Source organism: Phyllobates terribilis, unplaced genomic scaffold, assembly GCF_046119375.1.
Source record: "Phyllobates terribilis strain yellow unplaced genomic scaffold, ASM4611937v1 Scaffold_311__1_contigs__length_2239622, whole genome shotgun sequence".
In the NCBI taxonomy this organism is placed as follows: domain Eukaryota; kingdom Metazoa; phylum Chordata; class Amphibia; order Anura; family Dendrobatidae; genus Phyllobates; species Phyllobates terribilis.
The window spans coordinates 13,578-33,010 of record NW_027363071.1 but is presented as its reverse complement, the minus strand read 5'-3'; the positions used below and the strand labels follow the sequence as shown (position 1 = coordinate 33,010).

Genomic DNA, 19,433 nt, shown 5'->3' with positions numbered 1-19,433 from the left:
AAGGGAGGAGAACCAATTAAGGCGGGGGGTGGGGTGGAATGAGCAGCTGTCTACCCTTAGCAGGAGGGCTCCTGATTACATACCTCTCCTGCTGCTGCTGCTGCTGGCTGTCCAGCAGCAGACTGAAGGTGGCTGCTGCTGTGCACAGGTATATAAAGGCTCAGAGCCTATTATGACACGCGCAGCCAGCGTTCCATTGCCACATTCCATCTACTGCAGGCAGGATACCTGGCTGGCTGAATGTCGCTGAGAAGCTCACAGAGACCGCCATAAGCAACAGTTTAACAGAATGCCACAGACTAATCAACCAAACTTTTTGGGTTGGGTTCTCTTTTATAGTCTGCAGGCATTAAATGAAAGAAGTCAGTGTTCCAGCAGAAGGAGACAACGTTTCAGAAAAGGCATTGTAGCAAACCAAAAAAGAAATTTTAAGCGCAGCAGAGTAACCAGCGCACATACCTGTTAGCTCAGGTGAGTTTAAAAGGCTGCTGTTGATAACAAGGGCATTTGCTAAATAGATGGTGTGTGTGCAACAATATACTGAAAGGTCAATTATATTGTGCAGCTTATCTCACCACCTGTAGTTATTTAGGTGAAAGCTCCAAAATGCTTGCCTAATATGTCTGTTTATCCAAAAGGAAGTAAAAAGGGAGAGCTAGAAAGATAGCATTGCATCACATTACATGGCAATGCAATGCACAGTTGCTGAAGTTGAACCAAAATGAGCTTGTAATCTGGCTTCTGCAACTTTGAACATGAAAAATCCAATGAGGAGAAGAAAAGCAAAGCCAAAGAGTCCATCCCAAAATCCGACAAACAAGCAAAATGAACAAAAAACATTGAATTCAATTCTTTCTGATTTTAGAAACTGCATTAAAGAAGGGGTGCACCGGTCCTGGAGATACTGCAATACCAGGTCAATGCGTGGAGTGGACAGAGCAAGCTCTTTTTCCATCTCCCTGTTCTAAAAATCCATTTAATATATGGTCCCCAGATAGGGGACGTATCAGATATTAAACTGATAAGAACAGATTTTTTTATCGAAAGCCCGAATTCGTGTACAAAACCCGAGTGCGCTTAAAAAAGTGACAAGTGCCACAAAAAAAGTGCACTAGGATGCTGGTCTTCTTGAAACCCTCTCCAAAAGGAGAAGGGTCCCCCAAACCATTCCCCGTCCCTCCGAGCCAAAAGGCCACAGCGAGGAACAGGGACAAAAAGCCACCTCCAGCCGAAGCCAGAGGCGACCCAATCTTACCCCCAGCACCTGCCCGAGTTCTCACCCGAGCAAGGCACTGGGAGCCAAAGACTGCGCTCCCCTCCCGGAAGAGGGGAGCCAACAACGCTCTCCTCCCGAAAGAGGAGAGCCAGGGGGGTTCAGGGGGGAGCGGAACCTGATGGCCACACACTCCCCCCCTAGACCTGCCAAGAGAGGAACCCGTAAGGGAACCGCATCCCGACAAAATCCTAGTAGGACGTGACACACGTGAATAAGTGGACACACAGTGACAAAGAAATTAAATAAATAGTGAAGGTTTCACAGTATAATACTGCCCGGACCTTCGACCGGGAATTGAAAAATTCCCCATCCTAAGGCCAGAAGGCCCGGAATAAGGGTGTGTGCGAACAAAGAAAATTTGAAGTGCTTGTGCAAATGTGCCATAAACTCAAGTGGGGTTCCCAATCCCAGTGAGTTAAGGCACCCCAGGGTCACCACTCCTGGGGCACTTCACACTTCGGGCTTTCGATCTTCCCCGGCCCAACGGCGTCGATCCTGGGGGGCCATGCTTTCCACCAGATGACTATATTAGCCACCTGGCGTACTAACAAGCGCCTAAACCCCAGTGTGCATAATGTATCAATCTACTAGGGCGGCCAACATCCAAAACCGCCTTTTCGAAAGATACTACACTTGATCTTAGCCAAAAGGCCGAGAAGCGATAACCAGAATTGGTTTCAAACTACGGAGCCACCCAAGGATCCTGAAAAGTCCATTTGTGGAGATGAGCTCCTGGACTCCCGTTAAGAAGACATGTTGTCAACCTCTAGATCCCTTACATGCCTGCACTTTTCGGCTTGCTGCTGCTGCAATCCACGCGTTTTAGATCTGCATAACTCCACCTCTTTAAACACAGCACCTTCACCCCCTGCTGTTCCCACCCGCCTCAACACCGTTGGAAGGGAGGAGAACCAATTAAGGCGGGGGGTGGGGTGGAACGAGCAGCTGTCTACCCTTAGCAGGAGGGCTCCTGATTACATACCTCTCCTGCTGCTGCTGCTGCTGGCTGTCCAGCAGCAGACTGAAGGTGGCTTCTGCTGTGCACAGGTATATAAAGGCTCAGAGCCTATTATGACACGCGCAGCCAGCGTTCCATTGCCACATTCCATCTACTGCAGGCAGGATACCTGGCTGGCTGAATGTCGCTGAGAAGCTCACAGAGACCGCCATAAGCAACAGTTTAACAGAATGCCACAGACTAATCAACCAAACTTTTTGGGTTGGGTTCTCTTTTATAGTCTGCAGGCATTAAATGAAAGAAGTCAGTGTTCCAGCAGAAGGAGACAACGTTTCAGAAAAGGCATTGTAGCAAACCAAAAAAGAAATTTTAAGCGCAGCAGAGTAACCAGCGCACATACCTGTTAGCTCAGGTGAGTTTAAAAGGCTGCTGTTGATAACAAGGGCATTTGCTAAATAGATGGTGTGTGTGCAACAATATACTGAAAGGTCAATTATATTGTGCAGCTTATCTCACCACCTGTAGTTATTTAGGTGAAAGCTCCAAAATGCTTGCCTAATATGTCTGTTTATCCAAAAGGAAGTAAAAAGGGAGAGCTAGAAAGATAGCATTGCATCACATTACATGGCAATGCAATGCACAGTTGCTGAAGTTGAACCAAAATGAGCTTGTAATCTGGCTTCTGCAACTTTGAACATGAAAAATCCAATGAGGAGAAGAAAAGCAAAGCCAAAGAGTCCATCCCAAAATCCGACAAACAAGCAAAATGAACAAAAAACATTGAATTCAATTCTTTCTGATTTTAGAAACTGCATTAAAGAAGGGGTGCACCGGTCCTGGAGATACTGCAATACCAGGTCAATGCGTGGAGTGGACAGAGCAAGCTCTTTTTCCATCTCCCTGTTCTAAAAATCCATTTAATATATGGTCCCCAGATAGGGGACGTATCAGATATTAAACTGATAAGAACAGATACTACACTTGATCTTAGCCAAAAGGCCGAGAAGCGATAACCAGAATTGGTTTCAAACTACGGAGCCACCCAAGGATCCTGAAAAGTCCATTTGTGGAGATGAGCTCCTGGACTCCCGTTAAGAAGACATGTTGTCAACCTCTAGATCCCTTACATGCCTGCACTTTTCGGCTTGCTGCTGCTGCAATCCACGCGTTTTAGATCTGCATAACTCCACCTCTTTAAACACAGCACCTTCACCCCCTGCTGTTCCCACCCGCCTCAACACCGTTGGAAGGGAGGAGAACCAATTAAGGCGGGGGGTGGGGTGGAACGAGCAGCTGTCTACCCTTAGCAGGAGGGCTCCTGATTACATACCTCTCCTGCTGCTGCTGCTGCTGGCTGTCCAGCAGCAGACTGAAGGTGGCTGCTGCTGTGCACAGGTATATAAAGGCTCAGAGCCTATTATGACACGCGCAGCCAGCGTTCCATTGCCACATTCCATCTACTGCAGGCAGGATACCTGGCTGGCTGAATGTCGCTGAGAAGCTCACAGAGACCGCCATAAGCAACAGTTTAACAGAATGCCACAGACTAATCAACCAAACTTTTTGGGTTGGGTTCTCTTTTATAGTCTGCAGGCATTAAATGAAAGAAGTCAGTGTTCCAGCAGAAGGAGACAACGTTTCAGAAAAGGCATTGTAGCAAACCAAAAAAGAAATTTTAAGCGCAGCAGAGTAACCAGCGCACATACCTGTTAGCTCAGGTGAGTTTAAAAGGCTGCTGTTGATAACAAGGGCATTTGCTAAATAGATGGTGTGTGTGCAACAATATACTGAAAGGTCAATTATATTGTGCAGCTTATCTCACCACCTGTAGTTATTTAGGTGAAAGCTCCAAAATGCTTGCCTAATATGTCTGTTTATCCAAAAGGAAGTAAAAAGGGAGAGCTAGAAAGATAGCATTGCATCACATTACATGGCAATGCAATGCACAGTTGCTGAAGTTGAACCAAAATGAGCTTGTAATCTGGCTTCTGCAACTTTGAACATGAAAAATCCAATGAGGAGAAGAAAAGCAAAGCCAAAGAGTCCATCCCAAAATCCGACAAACAAGCAAAATGAACAAAAAACATTGAATTCAATTCTTTCTGATTTTAGAAACTGCATTAAAGAAGGGGTGCACCGGTCCTGGAGATACTGCAATACCAGGTCAATGCGTGGAGTGGACAGAGCAAGCTCTTTTTCCATCTCCCTGTTCTAAAAATCCATTTAATATATGGTCCCCAGATAGGGGACGTATCAGATATTAAACTGATAAGAACAGATACTACACTTGATCTTAGCCAAAAGGCCGAGAAGCGATAACCAGAATTGGTTTCAAACTACGGAGCCACCCAAGGATCCTGAAAAGTCCATTTGTGGAGATGAGCTCCTGGACTCCCGTTAAGAAGACATGTTGTCAACCTCTAGATCCCTTACATGCCTGCACTTTTCGGCTTGCTGCTGCTGCAATCCACGCGTTTTAGATCTGCATAACTCCACCTCTTTAAACACAGCACCTTCACCCCCTGCTGTTCCCACCCGCCTCAACACCGTTGGAAGGGAGGAGAACCAATTAAGGCGGGGGGTGGGGTGGAACGAGCAGCTGTCTACCCTTAGCAGGAGGGCTCCTGATTACATACCTCTCCTGCTGCTGCTGCTGCTGGCTGTCCAGCAGCAGACTGAAGGTGGCTGCTGCTGTGCACAGGTATATAAAGGCTCAGAGCCTATTATGACACGCGCAGCCAGCGTTCCATTGCCACATTCCATCTACTGCAGGCAGGATACCTGGCTGGCTGAATGTCGCTGAGAAGCTCACAGAGACCGCCATAAGCAACAGTTTAACAGAATGCCACAGACTAATCAACCAAACTTTTTGGGTTGGGTTCTCTTTTATAGTCTGCAGGCATTAAATGAAAGAAGTCAGTGTTCCAGCAGAAGGAGACAACGTTTCAGAAAAGGCATTGTAGCAAACCAAAAAAGAAATTTTAAGCGCAGCAGAGTAACCAGCGCACATACCTGTTAGCTCAGGTGAGTTTAAAAGGCTGCTGTTGATAACAAGGGCATTTGCTAAATAGATGGTGTGTGTGCAACAATATACTGAAAGGTCAATTATATTGTGCAGCTTATCTCACCACCTGTAGTTATTTAGGTGAAAGCTCCAAAATGCTTGCCTAATATGTCTGTTTATCCAAAAGGAAGTAAAAAGGGAGAGCTAGAAAGATAGCATTGCATCACATTACATGGCAATGCAATGCACAGTTGCTGAAGTTGAACCAAAATGAGCTTGTAATCTGGGTTCTGCAACTTTGAACATGAAAAATCCAATGAGGAGAAGAAAAGCAAAGCCAAAGAGTCCATCCCAAAATCCGACAAACAAGCAAAATGAACAAAAAACATTGAATTCAATTCTTTCTGATTTTAGAAACTGCATTAAAGAAGGGGTGCACCGGTCCTGGAGATACTGCAATACCAGGTCAATGCGTGGAGTGGACAGAGCAAGCTCTTTTTCCATCTCCCTGTTCTAAAAATCCATTTAATATATGGTCCCCAGATAGGGGACGTATCAGATATTAAACTGATAAGAACAGATACTACACTTGATCGTAGCCAAAAGGCCGAGAAGCGATAACCAGAATTGGTTTCAAACTACGGAGCCACCCAAGGATCCTGAAAAGTCCATTTGTGGAGATGAGCTCCTGGACTCCCGTTAAGAAGACATGTTGTCAACCTCTAGATCCCTTACATGCCTGCACTTTTCGGCTTGCTGCTGCTGCAATCCACGCGTTTTAGATCTGCATAACTCCACCTCTTTAAACACAGCACCTTCACCCCCTGCTGTTCCCACCCGCCTCAACACCGTTGGAAGGGAGGAGAACCAATTAAGGCGGGGGGTGGGGTGGAACGAGCAGCTGTCTACCCTTAGCAGGAGGGCTCCTGATTACATACCTCTCCTGCTGCTGCTGCTGCTGGCTGTCCAGCAGCAGACTGAAGGTGGCTGCTGCTGTGCACAGGTATATAAAGGCTCAGAGCCTATTATGACACGCGCAGCCAGCGTTCCATTGCCACATTCCATCTACTGCAGGCAGGATACCTGGCTGGCTGAATGTCGCTGAGAAGCTCACAGAGACCGCCATAAGCAACAGTTTAACAGAATGCCACAGACTAATCAACCAAACTTTTTGGGTTGGGTTCTCTTTTATAGTCTGCAGGCATTAAATGAAAGAAGTCAGTGTTCCAGCAGAAGGAGACAACGTTTCAGAAAAGGCATTGTAGCAAACCAAAAAAGAAATTTTAAGCGCAGCAGAGTAACCAGCGCACATACCTGTTAGCTCAGGTGAGTTTAAAAGGCTGCTGTTGATAACAAGGGCATTTGCTAAATAGATGGTGTGTGTGCAACAATATACTGAAAGGTCAATTATATTGTGCAGCTTATCTCACCACCTGTAGTTATTTAGGTGAAAGCTCCAAAATGCTTGCCTAATATGTCTGTTTATCCAAAAGGAAGTAAAAAGGGAGAGCTAGAAAGATAGCATTGCATCACATTACATGGCAATGCAATGCACAGTTGCTGAAGTTGAACCAAAATGAGCTTGTAATCTGGCTTCTGCAACTTTGAACATGAAAAATCCAATGAGGAGAAGAAAAGCAAAGCCAAAGAGTCCATCCCAAAATCCGACAAACAAGCAAAATGAACAAAAAACATTGAATTCAATTCTTTCTGATTTTAGAAACTGCATTAAAGAAGGGGTGCACCGGTCCTGGAGATACTGCAATACCAGGTCAATGCGTGGAGTGGACAGAGCAAGCTCTTTTTCCATCTCCCTGTTCTAAAAATCCATTTAATATATGGTCCCCAGATAGGGGACGTATCAGATATTAAACTGATAAGAACAGATACTACACTTGATCTTAGCCAAAAGGCCGAGAAGCGATAACCAGAATTGGTTTCAAACTACGGAGCCACCCAAGGATCCTGAAAAGTCCATTTGTGGAGATGAGCTCCTGGACTCCCGTTAAGAAGACATGTTGTCAACCTCTAGATCCCTTACATGCCTGCACTTTTCGGCTTGCTGCTGCTGCAATCCACGCGTTTTAGATCTGCATAACTCCACCTCTTTAAACACAGCACCTTCACCCCCTGCTGTTCCCACCCGTCTCAACACCGTTGGAAGGGAGGAGAACCAATTAAGGCGGGGGGTGGGGTGGAACGAGCAGCTGTCTACCCTTAGCAGGAGGGCTCCTGATTACATACCTCTCCTGCTGCTGCTGCTGCTGGCTGTCCAGCAGCAGACTGAAGGTGGCTGCTGCTGTGCACAGGTATATAAAGGCTCAGAGCCTATTATGACACGCGCAGCCAGCGTTCCATTGCCACATTCCATCTACTGCAGGCAGGATACCTGGCTGGCTGAATGTCGCTGAGAAGCTCACAGAGACCGCCATAAGCAACAGTTTAACAGAATGCCACAGACTAATCAACCAAACTTTTTGGGTTGGGTTCTCTTTTATAGTCTGCAGGCATTAAATGAAAGAAGTCAGTGTTCCAGCAGAAGGAGACAACGTTTCAGAAAAGGCATTGTAGCAAACCAAAAAAGAAATTTTAAGCGCAGCAGAGTAACCAGCGCACATACCTGTTAGCTCAGGTGAGTTTAAAAGGCTGCTGTTGATAACAAGGGCATTTGCTAAATAGATGGTGTGTGTGCAACAATATACTGAAAGGTCAATTATAATTGTGCAGCTTATCTCACCACCTGTAGTTATTTAGGTGAAAGCTCCAAAATGCTTGCCTAATATGTCTGTTTATCCAAAAGGAAGTAAAAAGGGAGAGCTAGAAAGATAGCATTGCATCACATTACATGGCAATGCAATGCACAGTTGCTGAAGTTGAACCAAAATGAGCTTGTAATCTGGCTTCTGCAACTTTGAACATGAAAAATCCAATGAGGAGAAGAAAAGCAAAGCCAAAGAGTCCATCCCAAAATCCAACAAACAAGCAAAATGAACAAAAAACATTGAATTCAATTCTTTCTGATTTTAGAAACTGCATTAAAGAAGGGGTGCACCGGTCCTGGAGATACTGCAATACCAGGTCAATGCGTGGAGTGGACAGAGCAAGCTCTTTTTCCATCTCCCTGTTCTAAAAATCCATTTAATATATGGTCCCCAGATAGGGGACGTATCAGATATTAAACTGATAAGAACAGATACTACACTTGATCTTAGCCAAAAGGCCGAGAAGCGATAACCAGAATTGGTTTCAAACTACGGAGCCACCCAAGGATCCTGAAAAGTCCATTTGTGGAGATGAGCTCCTGGACTCCCGTTAAGAAGACATGTTGTCAACCTCTAGATCCCTTACATGCCTGCACTTTTCGGCTTGCTGCTGCTGCAATCCACGCGTTTTAGATCTGCATAACTCCACCTCTTTAAACACAGCACCTTCACCCCCTGCTGTTCCCACCCGCCTCAACACCGTTGGAAGGGAGGAGAACCAATTAAGGCGGGGGGTGGGGTGGAACGAGCAGCTGTCTACCCTTAGCAGGAGGGCTCCTGATTACATACCTCTCCTGCTGCTGCTGCTGCTGGCTGTCCAGCAGCAGACTGAAGGTGGCTGCTGCTGTGCACAGGTATATAAAGGCTCAGAGCCTATTATGACACGCGCAGCCAGCGTTCCATTGCCACATTCCATCTACTGCAGGCAGGATACCTGGCTGGCTGAATGTCGCTGAGAAGCTCACAGAGACCGCCATAAGCAACAGTTTAACAGAATGCCACAGACTAATCAACCAAACTTTTTGGGTTGGGTTCTCTTTTATAGTCTGCAGGCATTAAATGAAAGAAGTCAGTGTTCCAGCAGAAGGAGACAACGTTTCAGAAAAGGCATTGTAGCAAACCAAAAAAGAAATTTTAAGCGCAGCAGAGTAACCAGCGCACATACCTGTTAGCTCAGGTGAGTTTAAAAGGCTGCTGTTGATAACAAGGGCATTTGCTAAATAGATGGTGTGTGTGCAACAATATACTGAAAGGTCAATTATATTGTGCAGCTTATCTCACCACCTGTAGTTATTTAGGTGAAAGCTCCAAAATGCTTGCCTAATATGTCTGTTTATCCAAAAGGAAGTAAAAAGGGAGAGCTAGAAAGATAGCATTGCATCACATTACATGGCAATGCAATGCACAGTTGCTGAAGTTGAACCAAAATGAGCTTGTAATCTGGCTTCTGCAACTTTGAACATGAAAAATCCAATGAGGAGAAGAAAAGCAAAGCCAAAGAGTCCATCCCAAAATCCGACAAACAAGCAAAATGAACAAAAAACATTGAATTCAATTCTTTCTGATTTTAGAAACTGCATTAAAGAAGGGGTGCACCGGTCCTGTAGATACTGCAATACCAGGTCAATGCGTGGAGTGGACAGAGCAAGCTCTTTTTCCATCTCCCTGTTCTAAAAATCCATTTAATATATGGTCCCCAGATAGGGGACGTATCAGATATTAAACTGATAAGAACAGATACTACACTTGATCTTAGCCAAAAGGCCGAGAAGCGATAACCAGAATTGGTTTCAAACTACGGAGCCACCCAAGGATCCTGAAAAGTCCATTTGTGGAGATGAGCTCCTGGACTCCCGTTAAGAAGACATGTTGTCAACCTCTAGATCCCTTACATGCCTGCACTTTTCGGCTTGCTGCTGCTGCAATCCACGCGTTTTAGATCTGCATAACTCCACCTCTTTAAACACAGCACCTTCACCCCCTGCTGTTCCCACCCGCCTCAACACCGTTGGAAGGGAGGAGAACCAATTAAGGCGGGGGGTGGGGTGGAACGAGCAGCTGTCTACCCTTAGCAGGAGGGCTCCTGATTACATACCTCTCCTGCTGCTGCTGCTGCTGGCTGTCCAGCAGCAGACTGAAGGTGCCGGCTGCTGTGCACAGGTATATAAAAGCTCAGAGCCTATTATGACACGCGCAGCCAGCGTTCCATTGCCACATTCCATCTACTGCAGGCAGGATACCTGGCTGGCTGAATGTCGCTGAGAAGCTCACAGAGACCGCCATAAGCAACAGTTTAACAGAATGCCACAGACTAATCAACCAAACTTTTTGGGTTGGGTTCTCTTTTATAGTCTGCAGGCATTAAATGAAAGAAGTCAGTGTTCCAGCAGAAGGAGACAACGTTTCAGAAAAGGCATTGTAGCAAACCAAAAAAGAAATTTTAAGCGCAGCAGAGTAACCAGCGCACATACCTGTTAGCTCAGGTGAGTTTAAAAGGCTGCTGTTGATAACAAGGGCATTTGCTAAATAGATGGTGTGTGTGTGCAACAATATACTGAAAGGTCAATTATATTGTGCAGCTTATCTCACCACCTGTAGTTATTTAGGTGAAAGCTCCAAAATGCTTGCCTAATATGTCTGTTTATCCAAAAGGAAGTAAAAAGGGAGAGCTAGAAAGATAGCATTGCATCACATTACATGGCAATGCAATGCACAGTTGCTGAAGTTGAACCGAAATGAGCTTGTAATCTGGCTTCTGCAACTTTGAACATGAAAAATCCAATGAGGAGAAGAAAAGCAAAGCCAAAGAGTCCATCCCAAAATCCGACAAACAAGCAAAATGAACAAAAAACATTGAATTCAATTCTTTCTGATTTTAGAAACTGCATTAAAGAAGGGGTGCACCGGTCCTGGAGATACTGCAATACCAGGTCAATGCGTGGAGTGGACAGAGCAAGCTCTTTTTCCATCTCCCTGTTCTAAAAATCCATTTAATATATGGTCCCCAGATAGGGGACGTATCAGATATTAAACTGATAAGAACAGATTTTTTTTTTTTTTTTTTTTTTTTTTTTCTCCTCAGACGAGGAAATTCCACAGTCTATGGAAACCAGACAAAGGAAAATTCCATCAAAACAGCTGCGTCAAATCCAATACGCAATTTGCTGTCCCCATCATCATCGGAAATATTTATTTCATATTTCAAAACAACAATAACAAAAATCAAGAGGTACTAACAATATATCTCCACTTTTTAACTTTCCATATTCCCTCCGCATCCACTTCCCCTCTCCTCTTTTTGTCCCATAGGAAACACACATACATCTTCCCCAAAATCACCTTCACACTATCCTTTACAGCAATTTCCTTCCTTTTAAACACATACACATTCCTCACATCCCATAACACTTCCTTTATACATGCAAGCATCAACCACAAGACTCTTTCCTTCGTCCCATCACATATTCCCAAACCAAACATAAACAACTCAAAAGACAACAAATTCACACCACACAATTCTTTACACAAAGGCCCCATTCTCCCAATCACATCTCTAGCATACTGGCAATTCCAAAAAACATGCAACACACTTTCCCTTCCACCACAGCCATTTCTTGGACACATTTCACTCCTCACCAAACCTCTATTCCTCTGAAACTCTCTCACAGGTAATACTCCATGTAAAGACTGCCACACAACTTCACTCTGTTTGTTGGTCATACCACTCATCCGCACTTTCTTCCAAACCTTCTGCACATCACCACCCCTAACCATATTTATTCCACATTCTACCTCTCTACATTCAATCATCCTATACACAGCCTTCTTATTCTCCAGCAATCTCACATCTGCATCACACAGTTCATACCTCACCAAAAACTTATAAACCCACACATACCATACAGGCACCTCAAAAGCAATCGGACATCGCAAATCCCTTTCTTGCCACTTTAAACGAAACAAATACGCTCCAAATAAATACCTACACATAGATGAAAACTTTCCATCCGCCCTAATCACTTTCAAAACAAACACAACGATATTCACACCAAAAAACACGTCCAAATTCGGAAAACCCAAACCACCTTTTTCCACTCTTTTAACCAAAATTTCTCTCCTAGCTCTCTCCATTTTCGAGTTCCACAAAAAAACAAATAAAATTCTATTCAAGCTTCTCATACACATATATCCTGGTGGAAATACTACCGCAATATATAAAAATATTGGCAACACCACACTCTTAACAATTAAAATCTTCCCAAAAAAGGATAAACTCCTCAATTTCCAAAAATTCAACTTCTGCTCAACTTTTCCTTTCGCATCATCCCAACTTTCTTTCCCATCCAAACTCTCTGAAAACTTCACACCCAAAACTTTAATAGGTCCATTCACTACATTCACACCTACATCCCTACTTAAACTTCCGCCTCCAAAACCCTTACACTCACTCTTTTCCCAATTCACTTTAAACGCAGATGCACCACAAAAAATAGACACTAACAACTTCACCCGCCTCACCGAACATTCAGAATCACATAATACACACACGTCATCCATATAACCACTCACCTTCCATTCTTTTCCTCCACCTCCCGGCACTTGCACACCACGAATTACCTTATCTTTCCTCAGCATACACAACAATGGCTCAATTGCACAAATAAATGCTACAGGGGACAAAGGACACCCCTGTCGCACACCCGAAAACACATTCACTTTCCTACCCACATACCCATTCATTAAAACACAGCTATAAACACCCGCATACAAACTTCTCACTCGCCCAACAAAATCAGCCGGAAAACCCATTTTTAACAACACTCTGAACAAAAAACCATGCGACAACCTATCATAAGCCTTTTCAAAATCCAAACTTAACAAAAATACACTCTTCTTACGACCCATGCAATCCCATAGACAATCTCTTAACATACACACACACTCATGAATCCGCCTCCCAGGTACCGCACAACACTGCTCATCCCCAATCACACTCTCTATCACATCACGCATCCTATTAGCCATAAGTTTTGCATAGATTTTATAATCACAATTAAGTAACGTTATTGGCCTCCAATTCCTCAGACTTTTCAAATCCCCTTTCTTAGGAATTAACACAACCAAACCTGCACGCATACTCTCAGTCACCTCCATGTTTCCCCACATATACTTACATACATCCACAAAGTCCTTACCAATCACACCCCACATCACACGATAAAATTCTACTGGGAGGCCATCCTCCCCCGGCGTCTTATTCAAAGCCATACTACACATAACCTTCCATACCTCATCACCAGTCACCTCACCCATCACTCTCTCTCTTTCTGCTTCACTCAACTTACTCTCTAACACACTCAAAACATCATTCTCCAAACATTCATCCCTCTGTTTCACTGCATACAGATCCTCATAAAACTTAGCCACCTCTTCACACATATCCTCTCCACTCACCTCACTTCCATCTGCTCCATACACCACGCTCATACTCTGTTTCTTTCCAAAAACTTTTTTAAAGAAAAACCGAGAACATTTCTCATCCTGCTCCATCTTATCAATCTTTGCCCTAAACACTATGCTTCTCCCTCTCTCCAACAAAAACTCACTAATCTCCTTTTTTACCTCTAAAATATCCTCCTCCACCTCAACTCCTCCTTCCCTTAACTTATACAAAACGCTCAACCACGCGTTCAGTTTAACAAAACTCTCTCTTTTAATTGCTGCATACTTGTATCCTAAATTTTTAAAGAACATTTTTGTTTGTTTCTTCACCCAGTCCCACCACTCACAAACATTCCCAAACTCATTTTTATGCTTACACCATTCTTCATACCGCCTTTCATACTCCTTTCTCACATCTTCATTCTCTAACAGTTTAACATTTAACTTCCACAATCCTCTCCCAAACACTCCATCAACTTTTATATCCAACTCACACAACATACACACATGATCTGAAAAAAGAACGTTTTCCTGCCTATAATTAACAGAAACCATATTTTTAGAAATAAAACAATAATCCAATCTGGATTGTACCCTACCACTCTCAGAAAAGAAAGTGTTCAACAAAGGATTCATGTTACACACGCGCTGTATATCACACAACCCAAAATCATTCACTAACTCCAATAATGCTTTCCCAGACACATCCACATTCACTCTCCCCACATCACAGTTCATATCACCCACAATTACCACAGGTATTCTTCCTGGAACAAAAAGCTTAATTTTTTCAAATAAATTTTTGCGCTCATTTTTTTCAACTGGCGCATAAACATTAATAACACAAAACTTTACATTCTTGTATACAAAATTAGCAAGGATACATCTCCCCACCTCAATAACCAAATAATCACTCAAAACAACCTCCCTTCCTTTAACCAAAATACCCACACCATCATTCTTATTACATGCACTCCCCGACCACACAGACGCTCCATAAGACCATTCATCCCCTTTCACACCATCCACTACCCCACATTCTTGTAAACAAAAAATAGATGCATTTTGCATAGCTAAAAACTCAAAAATAGCAGCTCTTCTTACTTTACTTTTAAACACTCTTACGTTTTGGGACACTATGGTAAATCCCATAATACTTCTACTCCTTCACCAATTACACAAAGAAATAGCCTTTGGCCTAAACCAAAGCTCACAAGAGGACAAAAAGAAAAAACATTTACAATATTATATGGTGACACTATCCAGCACCACCACTATCCTCCTCCGCCATCAGAACAGAACAGCTGGTTTCCGACCCGCTGGCTTCACCAGCCACACTCCTCATTCTGGCAGTTCTGATCTTCCTCTGAGGCTCACTAAAATCTGCATCATCACTGCCCCCACCATCCTCCCTACGACTCTTCTTTGCACCCCTATCATCCTCCGAAGAAAAATCTTCAATGTTTTCAGGACCCGAAGGGTGTTCAGGACTGTCGGGTTCCGAGATTTGCACTTCACATCCTGTTGCGTCCATTGCCTCTCCAAAAGTCATCATCTCAGGCAGCTCTGCTTCCACCACTTTCCTAGATATTCTCGCAGACACTGCCTTTTTCTCCACCTTTGCCACTTCCCTCCAGAACTCCTTTTCTTCCCTCCGCTTCTTCCTCATTTCTTCAGCAGAAGAAGAACATGGTCTCAGGGACACCTCCTCTGGCGCCGTAGAGGGAGAGGCTCTACCAGTTTCCCGCCTCCTTCCCTCTCTCTCCTCCCTCTCCAATCTTTCCAGCACTTTCAGTGCGCTTGCCATCTGCCTCCTCTCCAGCTCCTCCTCCTTCTGTTCTTTATCAGAACGTCTAGGTGCACTCATAGGACAGTCCTTATACATGTGATCACTACTCCCACAGACATCACAGGACTTGGCCTCTGGACACTGGTTGGCCATATGCCCCTCCTTTCTGCAATTTCGGCAACACTGCCCTTTAAGGCATGTTACCATGGTATGTCCGAAAGAAAAGCATCTACGGCAAAACATGGGCTGGCCTGGGTAAAAGAGGAAACCTCTATGGCCTGCAACGGAAAAATTTGATGGAGGGTGTCTAAAGCCCCCCACACTGTCAGGATCCCTTTTCAATTTCACACGGAATTTATACTGACAGTTAAAGATTCCTAGACAATTGACTTGCTTCACTCCCTTCCGCACATATTCACAGTAGCGAGAGAGGAAGCACTCCAGCAGCTCAGGGTCTGTAAAAGGGTTATAGACAGTCACAGTCACCTCCTTTTCTTGCAGATCAAACAAAGGTTCCCATCTAACTCCTTCCAAGCAGGGGTCACTAGAGTGACCACGGAGCCATTCAAAGACATTAAGGCAAACATCCTGGTCCATAAAGGTAACGTCATAATTACCTTGACGTGAAAATTCGTTGACACTGAAGATCTCAGAACGTCTTGCTCCAGCTTTGCCTTCAACGATGTCTTGGACAATGAAAACCACGTTGTTCTTGTTCTGGTCAGATGGATCCACGGACAAACGGATGGTGTTCTTCACAAAAGACATCTTGGATTCTGTCGGTATGGAATACCACAGGAAAAAGCAGAAAATCCTCCACAAAAGGGTCCGGATTCCTCCAGGAGACTCGCACCAATCAAGGTACAGTCATACGATCGCAGCCAAAAGGCCGAGAAGCGATAACCAGAATTGGTTTCAAACTACGGAGCCACCCAAGGATCCTGAAAAGTCCATTTGTGGAGATGAGCTCCTGGACTCCCGTTAAGAAGACATGTTGTCAACCTCTAGATCCCTTACATGCCTGCACTTTTCGGCTTGCTGCTGCTGCAATCCACGCGTTTTAGATCTGCATAACTCCACCTCTTTAAACACAGCACCTTCACCCCCTGCTGTTCCCACCCGCCTCAACACCGTTGGAAGGGAGGAGAACCAATTAAGGCGGGGGGTGGGGTGGAACGAGCAGCTGTCTACCCTTAGCAGGAGGGCTCCTGATTACATACCTCTCCTGCTGCTGCTGCTGCTGGCTGTCCAGCAGCAGACTGAAGGTGGCTGCTGCTGTGCACAGGTATATAAAGGCTCAGAGCCTATTATGACACGCGCAGCCAGCGTTCCATTGCCACATTCCATCTACTGCAGGCAGGATACCTGGCTGGCTGAATGTCGCTGAGAAGCTCACAGAGACCGCCATAAGCAACAGTTTAACAGAATGCCACAGACTAATCAACCAAACTTTTTGGGTTGGGTTCTCTTTTATAGTCTGCAGGCATTAAATGAAAGAAGTCAGTGTTCCAGCAGAAGGAGACAACGTTTCAGAAAAGGCATTGTAGCAAACCAAAAAAGAAATTTTAAGCGCAGCAGAGTAACCAGCGCACATACCTGTTAGCTCAGGTGAGTTTAAAAGGCTGCTGTTGATAACAAGGGCATTTGCTAAATAGATGGTGTGTGTGCAACAATATACTGAAAGGTCAATTATATTGTGCAGCATATCTCACCACCTGTAGTTATTTAGGTGAAAGCTCCAAAATGCTTGCCTAATATGTCTGTTTATCCAAAAGGAAGTAAAAAGGGAGAGCTAGAAAGATAGCATTGCATCACATTACATGGCAATGCAATGCACAGTTGCTGAAGTTGAACCAAAATGAGCTTGTAATCTGGCTTCTGCAACTTTGAACATGAAAAATCCAATGAGGAGAAGAAAAGCAAAGCCAAAGAGTCCATCCCAAAATCCGACAAACAAGCAAAATGAACAAAAAACATTGAATTCAATTCTTTCTGATTTTAGAAACTGCATTAAAGAAGGGGTGCACCGGTCCTGGAGATACTGCAATACCAGGTCAATGCGTGGAGTGGACAGAGCAAGCTCTTTTTCCATCTCCCTGTTCTAAAAATCCATTTAATATATGGTCCCCAGATAGGGGACGTATCAGATATTAAACTGATAAGAACAGATTTTTTGATTGAATATATCTTTTATTAGCACAAAAAATAAGTTAACAGACAGTGTACAGTGCCGCAGCCCAGTACACCCAGAATTCTACATCATATTTACATAGCATGAGGATACGACGCACTAACTAGACACATCACACCCCTATGCTACACAAAACACTCAATCTGAAAGAAAAAGCATGTCAATCAATACAGTACGACGAACCGTGATAAGGGATGGGGATTGGGAAAAAGGGGATGGGGAGGGGAAAATCACAGGCCCGAAGCTTTATTGAAAGACAAGACACATAAGGGGAGAGGGGGAGGAGGGGTTTAGTCCTCATCCTCGTCCTCCGGACCGTCCTCGATGGAATAGTCTCTGAGCAGGCTGTGGATCAGCCTGCGGCAGTCCTGGATGGACATCCTCTCCCTCCTCAAGATGAGCCGGTTCCTGGCGACCCAAACGGCATCCTTGAAGCAGTTCATAAGGCGCCAAGCCTCCTGGATGGCTCCGACGGTATGAACCCCAGGGAAGAGTCCATAAAGCACAGAATGGTGCGATAGGCTCGCCCTGGGGACAGAGTTCCTCAGGTCGTCCTCAAGGGCAGTCAACAGGCGCTGTGCAAATCAGATACTACACTTGATCTTAGCCAAAAGGCCGAGAAGCGATAACCAGAATTGGTTTCAAACTACGGAGCCACCCAAGGATCCTGAAAAGTCCATTTGTGGAGATGAGCTCCTGGACTCCCGTTAAGAAGACATGTTGTCAACCTCTAGATCCCTTACATGCCTGCACTTTTCGGCTTGCTGCTGCTGCAATCCACGCATTTTAGATCTGCATAACTCCACCTCTTTAAACACAGCACCTTCACCCCCTGCTGTTCCCACCCGCCTCAACACCGTTGGAAGGGAGGAGAACCAATTAAGGCGGGGGGTGGGGTGGAACGAGCAGCTGTCTACCCTTAGCAGGAGGGCTCCTGATTACAAAACTCTCCTGCTGCTGCTGCTGGCTGTCCAGCAGCAGACTGAAGGTGGCTGCTGCTGTGCACAGGTATATAAAGGCTCAGAGCCTATTATGACACGCGCAGCCAGCGTTCCATTGCCACATTCCATCTACTGCAGGCAGGATACCTGGCTGGCTGAATGTCGCTGAGAAGCTCACAGAGACCGCCATAAGCAACAGTTTAACAGAATGCCACAGACTAATCAACCAAACTTTTTGGGTTGGGTTCTCTTTTATAGTCTGCAGGCATTAAATGAAAGAAGTCAGTGTTCCAGCAGAAGGAGACAACGTTTCAGAAAAGGCATTGTAGCAAACCAAAAAAGAAATTTTAAGCGCAGCAGAGTAACCAGCGCACATACCTGTTAGCTCAGGTGAGTTTAAAAGGCTGCTGTTGATAACAAGGGCATTTGCTAAATAGATGGTGTGTGTGCAACAATATACTGAAAGGTCAATTATATTGTGCAGCTTATCTCACCACCTGTAGTTATTTAGGTGAAAGCTCCAAAATGCTTGCCTAATATGTCTGTTTATCCAAAAGGAAGTAAAAAGGGAGAGCTAGAAAGATAGCATTGCATCACATTACATGGCAATGCAATGCACAGTTGCTGAAGTTGAACCAAAATGAGCTTGTAATCTGGCTTCTGCAACTTTGAACATGAAAAATCCAATGAGGAGAAGAAAAGCAAAGCCAAAGAGTCCATCCCAAAATCCGACAAACAAGCAAAATGAACAAAAAACATTGAATTCAATTCTTTCTGATTTTAGAAACTGCATTAAAGAAGGGGTGCACCGGTCCTGGAGATACTGCAATACCAGGTCAATGCGTGGAGTGGACAGAGCAAGCTCTTTTTCCATCTCCCTGTTCTAAAAATCCATTTAATATATGGTCCCCAGATAGGGGACGTATCAGATATTAAACTGATAAGAACAGATACTACACTTGATCTTAGCCAAAAGGCCGAGAAGCGATAACCAGAATTGGTTTCAAACTACGGAGCCACCCAAGGATCCTGAAAAGTCCATTTGTGGAGATGAGCTCCTGGACTCCCAT

At 44.6% G+C, this 19,433-nt stretch overlaps 9 non-coding genes and 3 pseudogenes across 9 annotated transcripts; all 12 read right to left on the bottom strand.

Moving 5' to 3' along the window:
- Positions 1-879: 879 nt before the first annotated feature.
- LOC141221034 (U2 spliceosomal RNA) lies at positions 880-1,058 on the bottom strand (annotated as a pseudogene).
- Positions 1,059-1,847: 789 nt separating this feature from the next.
- LOC141221057 (U2 spliceosomal RNA) lies at positions 1,848-1,939 on the bottom strand (annotated as a pseudogene).
- Positions 1,940-3,054: 1,115 nt separating this feature from the next.
- On the bottom strand, positions 3,055-3,245 carry LOC141221026 (U2 spliceosomal RNA). Its single transcript, XR_012289120.1, has one exon. It is a non-coding gene; the product is annotated as a U2 spliceosomal RNA (small nuclear RNA).
- A 1,115-nt stretch (positions 3,246-4,360) lies between these two features.
- On the bottom strand, positions 4,361-4,551 carry LOC141221015 (U2 spliceosomal RNA). Its single transcript, XR_012289109.1, has one exon. It is a non-coding gene; the product is annotated as a U2 spliceosomal RNA (small nuclear RNA).
- A 1,115-nt stretch (positions 4,552-5,666) lies between these two features.
- On the bottom strand, positions 5,667-5,857 carry LOC141221021 (U2 spliceosomal RNA). Its single transcript, XR_012289115.1, has one exon. It is a non-coding gene; the product is annotated as a U2 spliceosomal RNA (small nuclear RNA).
- Positions 5,858-6,972: 1,115 nt separating this feature from the next.
- On the bottom strand, positions 6,973-7,163 carry LOC141221004 (U2 spliceosomal RNA). The gene has a single exon (XR_012289098.1). It is a non-coding gene; the product is annotated as a U2 spliceosomal RNA (small nuclear RNA).
- A 1,116-nt stretch (positions 7,164-8,279) lies between these two features.
- On the bottom strand, positions 8,280-8,470 carry LOC141221103 (U2 spliceosomal RNA). The gene has a single exon (XR_012289179.1). It is a non-coding gene; the product is annotated as a U2 spliceosomal RNA (small nuclear RNA).
- A 1,115-nt stretch (positions 8,471-9,585) lies between these two features.
- On the bottom strand, positions 9,586-9,776 carry LOC141221019 (U2 spliceosomal RNA). Its single transcript, XR_012289113.1, has one exon. It is a non-coding gene; the product is annotated as a U2 spliceosomal RNA (small nuclear RNA).
- A 1,117-nt stretch (positions 9,777-10,893) lies between these two features.
- Positions 10,894-11,092, bottom strand: LOC141221047 (U2 spliceosomal RNA). The gene has a single exon (XR_012289136.1). It is a non-coding gene; the product is annotated as a U2 spliceosomal RNA (small nuclear RNA).
- Positions 11,093-17,247: 6,155 nt separating this feature from the next.
- On the bottom strand, positions 17,248-17,440 carry LOC141221032 (U2 spliceosomal RNA). The gene has a single exon (XR_012289126.1). It is a non-coding gene; the product is annotated as a U2 spliceosomal RNA (small nuclear RNA).
- A 470-nt stretch (positions 17,441-17,910) lies between these two features.
- LOC141221055 (U2 spliceosomal RNA) lies at positions 17,911-18,049 on the bottom strand (annotated as a pseudogene).
- Positions 18,050-19,161: 1,112 nt separating this feature from the next.
- LOC141221091 (U2 spliceosomal RNA) lies at positions 19,162-19,352 on the bottom strand. The gene has a single exon (XR_012289168.1). It is a non-coding gene; the product is annotated as a U2 spliceosomal RNA (small nuclear RNA).
- Positions 19,353-19,433: the final 81 nt, after the last annotated feature.